The sequence below is a fragment of the Lactuca serriola genome, chromosome 9, assembly GCF_051521515.1.
Source record: "Lactuca serriola cultivar US96UC23 chromosome 9, Lser_US96UC23_V15, whole genome shotgun sequence".
Classification (NCBI taxonomy): Eukaryota; Viridiplantae; Streptophyta; class Magnoliopsida; order Asterales; family Asteraceae; genus Lactuca; species Lactuca serriola.
In genome coordinates, this window is record NC_136416.1 from 31,286,060 (window position 1) to 31,295,877 (window position 9,818).

At 36.4% G+C, this 9,818-nt stretch overlaps 1 pseudogene; it reads left to right on the plus strand.

The window, feature by feature from the left end:
* Positions 1 to 1,578: 1,578 nt before the first annotated feature.
* On the plus strand, positions 1,579 to 3,054 carry LOC145075503 (UDP-glycosyltransferase 92A1 pseudogene; annotated as a pseudogene).
* The last annotated feature ends 6,764 nt before the right edge of the window (positions 3,055 to 9,818 follow it).

The following is a 9,818-nucleotide window of genomic DNA, read 5'->3' on the forward strand; positions in this document are numbered from 1 at the left end:
CACTTACTATTATAGTGGTGGGTGTCACATCAGCATCATAACTTTACCACTAAATCATGAGATACTTACCACTATCACACCATTTCAACTTTTTTTTTTTTTTAAATTGAATTTAATTCAAATATATATAAAAATGCACCTACAATAAAAACATATTTTTTTCTAGTTTTTTTTATTGAATTAAAAAACATTACATACTTTAAAAAAAAGCAAATAAAATAAAATAGAAAAAAAAACATAAAAATACAAGCACAAACAACTTAAACTAGTTTCTAAACCCCACTTTTATAATTATTCCATTTCGGGAATCCTTAAATTTTAGCCAAACTTTTTGGTATGTAAACGGTCTTTGGTTAATGTCTTCATATTGATGCATGACCATAGCAACCAGATCGATATCATCATTATGTACGTTGTTTATAACAAAGTTATAAACCCCGTCGAACTCTCGACATTTTACCCTCATATCGCGAAACTTCGAACATATTGCATCAAAATTACGACTTCGACAACCCATTAAATCATGGAAACTGTTTCCAACTTTTACCCAAAACTCAGTAGAGGTTTGACTATCTAGGTCCTCCGAAACCGACACTCCTGCTAGTGCTAAGTTCTTTTCTTTCTCTTCTGATCAATTCATCCTTTTGGGAGCCATTGTTTTTAAAAGATCAAGCAACACAAGCGTATGATTGTGAATCGAAAAAGAGAGAAGAATTGTGTAAAATATAAGGAATTGTGTTGTGGTATTTATAAGAAAGTTTGTAGGTAAAACTTTAAAAAAAAAGATATTGAGTAAATGCCCAAAACTAGCCGTTAGACATGGACGAATTTTGATTGGGCGTTTTAATCTGTGGTGTCGACCATGATGGGCCATGAGCACGACGAACCACAAAGGTCTGGGCTAGTGCGAGCCACAGTCGTGGCCACCTAGACCACGGAACCCTTCTTGGTATACATACCGGAAGGCTTAAGGAAAATCAACCGACAAATATAGGAATCTTTAAATCGTACGTCATTGTTTTATCAACCCGAATTACTATATGTAGACGGTTGGTAATTCAATTAAGCATTTAAAATGACATGAACTTGGCTCAAGCCAAAGTTATAATAGTAGACGATTAAAATATTAAGAAAGGTTAGGTAAATCGTATAAAAGTTCTTATGTTTTTATAAAAATTTGATTTTAAAATTATATTACTGTTTTGTTATAATTTTGTTACTTATTTTTTCAAATTTACTATTTTGACATTTTAACCGATTAATTTATCCGTTAATATGGTATAATGATATCAGTTTTTTGATAATATAAGATGCTAACATGTCACTACATGCTCTCAATATGACAATATCTCTCAAATTTTACATATTCCACAATATAAATTATCATCGTAAATTTGTAATCTTAAAATTTTAAAATATAATGTAATCTTAAAATTTGAAAATATTTAAGCAATAAGCATAATATATATCTTTTATAAAGTAATAATTTTCTTAAAATTGTGACATCCATATTCCAACCACATATATAAATAAAAACGCCCAAACCCGATACTCAATTCACACACAAACGACTCAACGATGGAAGCTAAACTACGTAGACACGTAATCATGGTACCATTCATGGCGAAAGGTCATCTCCTACCCTTCTTAGAATTAGCCCATCGAATCCTCCATCACAACGCCAACCTCACCATCACCATCGTCAACACCCCTTTAAACATCAACTACCTCCGCTCCACCATCGCCAACGACCCCACTCCTCCCCCTCAAATCCACCTGAGATCTCTCCCCTTCAACAGCTCCGACCACGGCCTCCCTTCTAACTCTGAAAGCACCGAAGGCCTAACCTTCACCCAAATCATCAAACTTTTCTATGCCTCCACCACCCTCGAAGCTCCACTACGTGAGTTCATCTCCGATGTCATTGTAAAAGAAGGAACTGCTCCCGCTTGTATAATTTCTGATAATTTCATGGGTTGGGCTAATGAGGTAGCAAGATCTTTCGGAACTGTTAATTACACATTCACCACCGGCGGCGCTTATGGCACAACCGCATTTTGTTCCATTTGCATGAATCTTCCTCAACGGAATATTGCAGATGGAGGCACCCACGACCATTTTCCGGTGCCGGGGTTCCCGGAATCTTTTCAATTTTCGATCACGCAGCATCATCCGTATTACAGAGCTGCTGATGGTAAAGATGAATGGTCAATATACTTCCTCCCTCAGCTCTCTCACTGTCTTCAATCCAACGGCTGGTTGTGTCATACAGTTGAAGAGATAGAAACCACGGGATGTGAAGCCTTGAGAAACTTCACAAAGCTCCCTCTTTGGTGTACTGGCCCACTCCTCCCATCAAAAATGTTAAAAACAAAGTCGGGTATGGATACGGGTTCGGGTGTTAATGTTATAGGTCAACTCGAAAAATGCATCAAATGGTTGGATTCGCATGCTCAAGGCTCAGTGCTCTACGTTTCATTTGGATCTCAAAACACACTTAGTGAAATCCAAATGATGGAATTAGCAAAAGGGCTTGAAGAGAGCAAGAAGCCTTTTATTTGGGTGATTAGGCCTCCAATCGGGGTTGATATCAAAAGTGAGTTCAAACCCGAATGGTTGCCTTTGGGTTTTGAGGATAGAATTAGAAACCAAGGATTGTTGGTGCACAATTGGGCACCTCAATTGGATATACTATGCCACCAGTCAACCGGAGCTTTCTTGAGCCATTGTGGGTGGAACTCGGTGATGGAGAGTCTAAGCCAAGGGGTGCCATTGATCGGGTGGCCGTTGGCGGCAGAACAAGGGTTCAATGCAAAGATGTTGGTGGAGGAGATGGGTGTCTGTGTGGTGTTAAGGACAGGGGTGGTGGAGAGTACGATCGGGAAGGAGGAGGTGAAGAAGGTGATCGAGGTGGTGTTGGATAAAAGTGAAGACGGAAAAGGGAATGACATGAGAAAGAAAGCAAGTGAATTAAGAAAATTGATGCATGCAAGTGTTAATGGTTCTTCTTACAAAGCAATGGCTGACTTTGTGTCAACCTTTTCTTCTATTTAAATGATACTTTAACTATATAACTTAATTATATAGAGTAATAAAAATGGATTGATTATTGATGTTATGTGTAATAATTAATCCAAGTTTCTACGATTTATCCTAGTGTACAACAAGTTTTAGTAAAAACAAGTTTGTCCAACCTATTTAATTAAGATTTTCAATGGTCACATATGATTAATATTAATATTCGATTGTATTCAACAGATACATATACCCCTATATAAGTATCAACTAGAAACCAAAATCGCCAAATTGTACTACTTACATAAATTTTCATGTGTAAAACATGCAAATATTAAAAAGTAACTAATAGTTTCAGACTTCATATTCATATATAATCAAAATACTAATATACTACAAAATTACACTTGAAAAGATCCCAAAATATTAACTATAAACCAACATCATCTCTCTGTACTACTAAAATACTACTAACATGATAATTGATTTGTAAAACTTTAAAGTTTAAATATTAAAAAGTAATTAATAGGTTCAACTTGACAGTACCAATACACCATAAAAAACCCTCCATTCGAAAAGGTAACTGCATTAAAATAATGATGATTATTAGATTATAAAAAAATTGTAAGTAAAAAAATTGGGTTAAAGTATTATACCTTCAACCAGCTTGCTTTTATATCAGGGCAGGGGCGGAGCTTGAACAATTAATTTGGGGCTGAAAGTATTATAGATTATCAAGGAAATTATGAGTTATTTTTTAAAATATTGGTGTATATTTTTGACATTCGAGTAGAATTATATATTCTTTAATATAATTAATAACTACCTTCGAGAACTATGATTGCATTTCTTATTTGGTGAAGACCCAACTCACTCACTATACCTATAAGTTACAAGTATTTGTCACCTTTTTGGCTAGAGGTCCATAAGAGAAAATGATATTAACTATCCATCTCCATAATCTAAAAATTACTAAAATAAAATAAAAGAAACAAAAAACAATGAAAAATAGTTTGAAAAACCAATAGAAATGGGAAGGATAAACTCATAGCGGGTTGAGAGATAATAGTAGTGAAATTTGTGTCCAACTTTCTTTGAAACATTATATCAAACACTTGGAATGCATGTTTTGTAAACCTGTAAATCCATTTTTTTGTATTAACCTGGGAAGAAACTAACTGATAGAGGTTAAAAACAATTATATCTTAGAAGTTATATTAAACCATTCTAAGTAATAAAAACCAACATGCACCCATATCTTTAAATTCACTTGAATTTCATCAAATTTTCATAATAGGAATGTAATATTCACATTATAATGAGATCAATTCCATATTCCAGACTAAATTCCCTTCAAGAATCACTAACTTGTAGCTCCTATATCTTCTTACAAAATAAAGAGGAAACTGAGGAGCTCAGTAGTAGGCAGGAACAATTTTCATTGCCAAGTATAATGTCATCTAAAATTTGTAACAATGCATTTAATAGATTGTGAAAACTGAAATCGAAATTAGTTGATTCCCAAATCACAACAAATAGTAAACGAAAGAACTCAAGAGTCAGGAACAATTCATTCGATAGGAAATTAGAAATCAAATGTTTGAGATTTTTGAATCCTAATTCCTAATTCGACTATTCCAAAGGTGAAGAGATGAAGACGGAAAACCAAAAGAACTGGAGAAGAAAGAAAAAAGCATCCGAGCATACTTGATTTTCGGTGACAGGTGGATTATGGACAGCGACACAACTTGGTGAATGGTTAGGTGCATGAGTCCAACCACTGAGGAAAGTAATGACGATAGGGGTGGAACAACGTAAGGCTTAGAGACAATTGATTATGACTTCTCACTTCGTTCAGACAATTGGACATATCAGGAGGGGCCACATCCTAATTTTGACAATAGCAGCCTTATATTTATAAATTTTGAAGTGATATGAGTTGCTTCTAACCCAAATTTCAGGGGGGGGGGGGCATAGCCCCTCCTTTCCCTATAAATGATCCGTCCATGGGCCAAAAAAAGATCCTTAGACCCTAACGTGTAACGATTAAATTATATAAACTAATGTTTTTTAAAATGACGATAAACTTTATAGCAATAAACATATGAAAATCATAGTAATTTTAATGAGTAATTACATATCGTAACATCTAATCATAGTATTCAAATGTTGATCGATTCGCCGAATTGTGGTGGGTTGATCAGTGATCACTACTCCATTAACAGGAGTGGGTCTATGCCCTCTGGACGGTTGGACATCTAGAGCTTAACATTTGAAAAAAATAGACGGTGTGCACAGACCCCTCTTCCCCCTCCCCTTATCATCAACCATGTCTGGTAATACAACTTTAGTAGGTATTTCTTCCTTTTACAAAATAAAATTCAATAATTCAAAAGAATGAAATACTAAATCATATATGTTTCAAGTGTTAAGGCATACATTTAATTTCTTTTTTTTATTCAATACACGTGTCTAATCCAATCCCCACCACAAATCAACATTTGAACTGTGTTGGGCGCCAACAAAGAGCAATATGGATCAATAACTCTAACCGTCGTGCTAAATGTTGACTCAAATGCAACTGTGGAAATAGAAAAGGCAAGTATATCCATAACCATCTTCGATAACACATGATAATGCTCATTTACCATCTAAATTTAAAAAGGCTACAAATAGTTCATACTTGAGATGTATTAAGATTTTTTTAAGACGGTGTAAACTAACTTGTCACATATCAATTCAACATGGTTTTTGATATGTCTATTAAAAAACTATATCGACTTTATATGTAGTGTGTTAGCTAACAGTGTCTTAAAGAAAATTAAAATTCTTAGCCTTTTTAATTTTGGATGGTACATTAGCAATACTTGGATGGTAGATGAGCATTACTTTGGCTTGATATAAATTCATATCATAATAAATCCTTAATTAGTTATCCATAGTCTATTTGTAGAACTAATAGTAATAAACTTCTTAGTTTGCTTTAATTGGATTTGGCAATGCAATGATGATATCTAACATTTCCTACAATAAGTATCTAACTTTCCCATTTATCTTTCCGGCCGTTGTGATAGACCTCATGTATTCTTATTAATAAACATATTAATATTTTCAGAAACATTCACAAAGTTTGACATCCATTCCATACATTATAAACAAACCTTTGATTGAATTTTCGCACATAGAAACGAATCAACCATGGATGCTCCACTAAACACAAAGTGATGGTACCGTTCATGGTGCAAGGTCATCTCTTACCCTTCTTAGAATTGGCCCACCAAATCCTCCACCACAACCCCATCTTCACCATCACCATCGTCAACAGCCCTCTGAATATCAACTACCTCCGCTCGGCCATTTCCAACAGCCCTTCTCTCCCCCATCAAATCCACCTGAAATCTCTCCTCTTCAATATCTCTGACCACGGCCTCCCTCCCAACTCCAAAAACACCAATGGCCTAACCTTCACACAAATCATCAAACTACACATCACCTCCATTGCCCTCGAAGCTCCCTTATGTGGGTTCATCTCCTACGTAATTGCTGACAAAGGACATCCTCTCTCATGTATAATCTTAGATGTGTTCATGGGTGGGCATAATGAAGTAGCAAAGTCTTTCGGAACTGTTAATTACTTTCACTTGTCAGCCTTTTAGACAAGGGATGTAGAGTATATCTAATGGGTTGTGACAGAAATTGAGAAAAGCAACACAAACAAAACATTAGGGGAAAAAGCTTCACACTTCTTATTCACTTTTGGGAAACTACAAAAGTGTGAAATTTTTGCCCCACTCTTTTGTTTCTTTCGCTTTTCTCAATTTCTATCATCGCTTGTGTAAAAGGCTAACATTTGGTATTAGGTACAACCTGGTGTATGCCTAAGTATCAACCACGAGTGTTAGAATTAACAGGAAACAACAACGTTGAGAAGGAGGGGCAGGTCACACTTCATTGGCTAATGTTGTCAAGAAACAACTATGTTGCATGGGCTATAAATATGAGAGTGTTTATACAAGCCCAAGATGTATGGGATATTGTAGAACCCAGAATAATAAACATGATTGTAGAAGTAAAGAAAGACAAGATGGCTTTGGTAGCCATCTACCAAGGCATGCTTGGAGACTTGCTACCATTATTGGTTGAGAAGAAAACAGTCAAAGAAGCATGGGAAGCCTTGAAGACAATGTTCACGGGAGTAGATACAGTGAAGACAAGAAGAATTCAAACCTTAAAGGTTGAGTTTGATGCATTGAGTATGAAGGAATTAGAGGGTGTAGATGAGTTTGTTGTGGAGATAAGCAACATAGTAAGCACCATGCGTGCTTTGGGGGACACCATAGAAGAATAATATGTAGTGAAGAAGCTACTAGAGCAGTTTGGTGATTTGGATGAGATGACAGTTAAAGAAGTGATAGGGGTTGAAGGCACATGAAGAACGTATGAAAGATCATGTTGAAAATAAAGAAAGGAAGCTTCATTTGACTCATCAAGAGTGATTAGAAACAAGAAGAAAACCGAAGACGGCTCCAAGAACTTGTACAAAGGTATCCATGGTGGGTCTAGTGCCTCAAGGGGATGAGGAAGAGACCGTAGAAGAGGCACCACCAGTAACCGTGGTTGTCATGGTTCGCACTAGCAGAAAGGTTGTAAGCCATCCGGTAGTAAAGAACAAGAGTAAAGTGCAATCTTACAATTTTCAAAACTACAGACACTATGCAGCCGAGTGTGGAAATCCAAGATGGGAAAGGGACCACGAAAACAATTTTATCAAAGAACAAGTTGATAACGAACCAAACTTACTACTGTCAACACCGAGTGAAAAGATTGTTGAAGTATTTCTAAATGAAGAAAATGTAACCCTACAATTGAATTCTAATGGTGATTATTAGACTAGGAAACATTTGTAACAGTTATGTATATTATCTATTAGTCAGGGTAGTCATCTGTCAATATTTGTATCCACTATTTAACTATTTATAGTGATGATTAATGAGATTACGAGATTCTTTTGGCCAATTCTATTGTGGTATCAGAGAACGATCTCTAAACCTCACAACCCTAGCAGACGATGTCCCCTCCCTCCTTTTTCTTCTTCAATCAATCAGCGACACTCTCTCCCCTGTATTACATTATCACGATCTCTCTCTCTCCCCTACTTCTTTAACAATCTCCCTGACCTCTCTTCATCCAACCATGACAGTAACCAATATCAAGAATTTCATCCCCATTGTCTTGGAGATGGAAAACGGACACTACACCTCCTGGGTTGAATTATTCAAAATCCATTTCCGCGCTTATGATGTTATCGACCACATCATTCCTTCTGAAGCAACTCCACGAAAACCTACAGAGAAAGACAAAGGTGTTGCAATAGATACAACACTATGGAAGAGACTTGATTCAATAGTTTTATAGTGGATGTACAGTACAATTTCCAATGATCTACTAATTACAATTCTCACCCCAAATACTACTGCAGAAAAATCTTGGCAAGCTTTGGAAACTATCTTCATTGACATCAAACCCACAAGGGCTCTTTATTTAAAACAAAAACTTTCAACCACCAAGTTGGATTCCTTTCCAAATATGTCTGCATACTCTCAAGAACTCAAAAATCTCTCAGATCAACTTGCAAATGTTGATGCTCCTGTCACTAATGATCGGTTGGTTCTACAACTCATAGCCGGTTTGAATGACAATTATGAAAATATTGCAACTCTCCTACAACAATATACACCACTCCCTGAATTCTATAGTACAAGGTCCAAATTAATTTTTGAAGAGACAAGAAAAGCCAACCAGCACTCAGCGGCCACAGCTCTTACCGCCAACAACACTGGTGCCACTCCACCTCCGGTCATCACTATTGTTCCTGTCCATGTACAATCACACGGTGGTGAACGAAGAGATCCTGATCAGCAAAATCAGACATGGAATCGTGGCTATTCTGATCACTATGGTCATGGACGCAACGCTAGCAGGGGTGGTCGGGGACGTGGTTGCGGACGCAATTTTTCTAGCTACAATTACGGGTACCACAACTTTCATCCACAACCTTGGATGAATTGGACTTCACCACCTATTCCATATCCAACTTTACCCACAAACTTCCCCCCACACCATGGCACACCAGCAGGGATCCACAGCACATCGCCTTCTCAAACATATGTCGCATCAGATTATTCATATACGCCTACCAACATTGAATAGGCAATGCACACAATGACTCTAAATCCGGACCAACAATGGTATCTTGACTCAGGAGCCACAAATCACATGTTCAACACTACAGGTAACATCTCAAATTATGTTAATAATAGCATGCAAAACCATATAGTTGTTGGTAACGGTTTCTAAATACCAATCCATGGTACTGGTCATACAACCCTTAAATCAACATATCCACCTTTAAAACTTAAAAATATTCTTCATGCACCAAAAATTATCAAAAACCTACTACCTGTTCGTTGTCTTACCACAAATAACCTGGTTTCTATTGAATTTGATCCTTTTGGTTTTCTTGTGAAGGATTACCAGACGTAAATTCCTATCCTCCAATGTGATAGCACCGGAGCGCTTTATCCACTTTTCTTACCATTTACCAGAGTTACTAGTCCTTTTACCTTCACTGCTTTATCCCAAGATCTATGGCATCATCGTTTGGGTCACCCGGGATCTTCATTATTGCATGTTTTAAATAAACAGAAGTCTATTTCTATTTCCAATTTTTCTAATAAACGTTTATGTCAGTCTTGTGTGTTTGGAAAACTTATTAAACATCCCTTTTATGATTCCATGTCTTC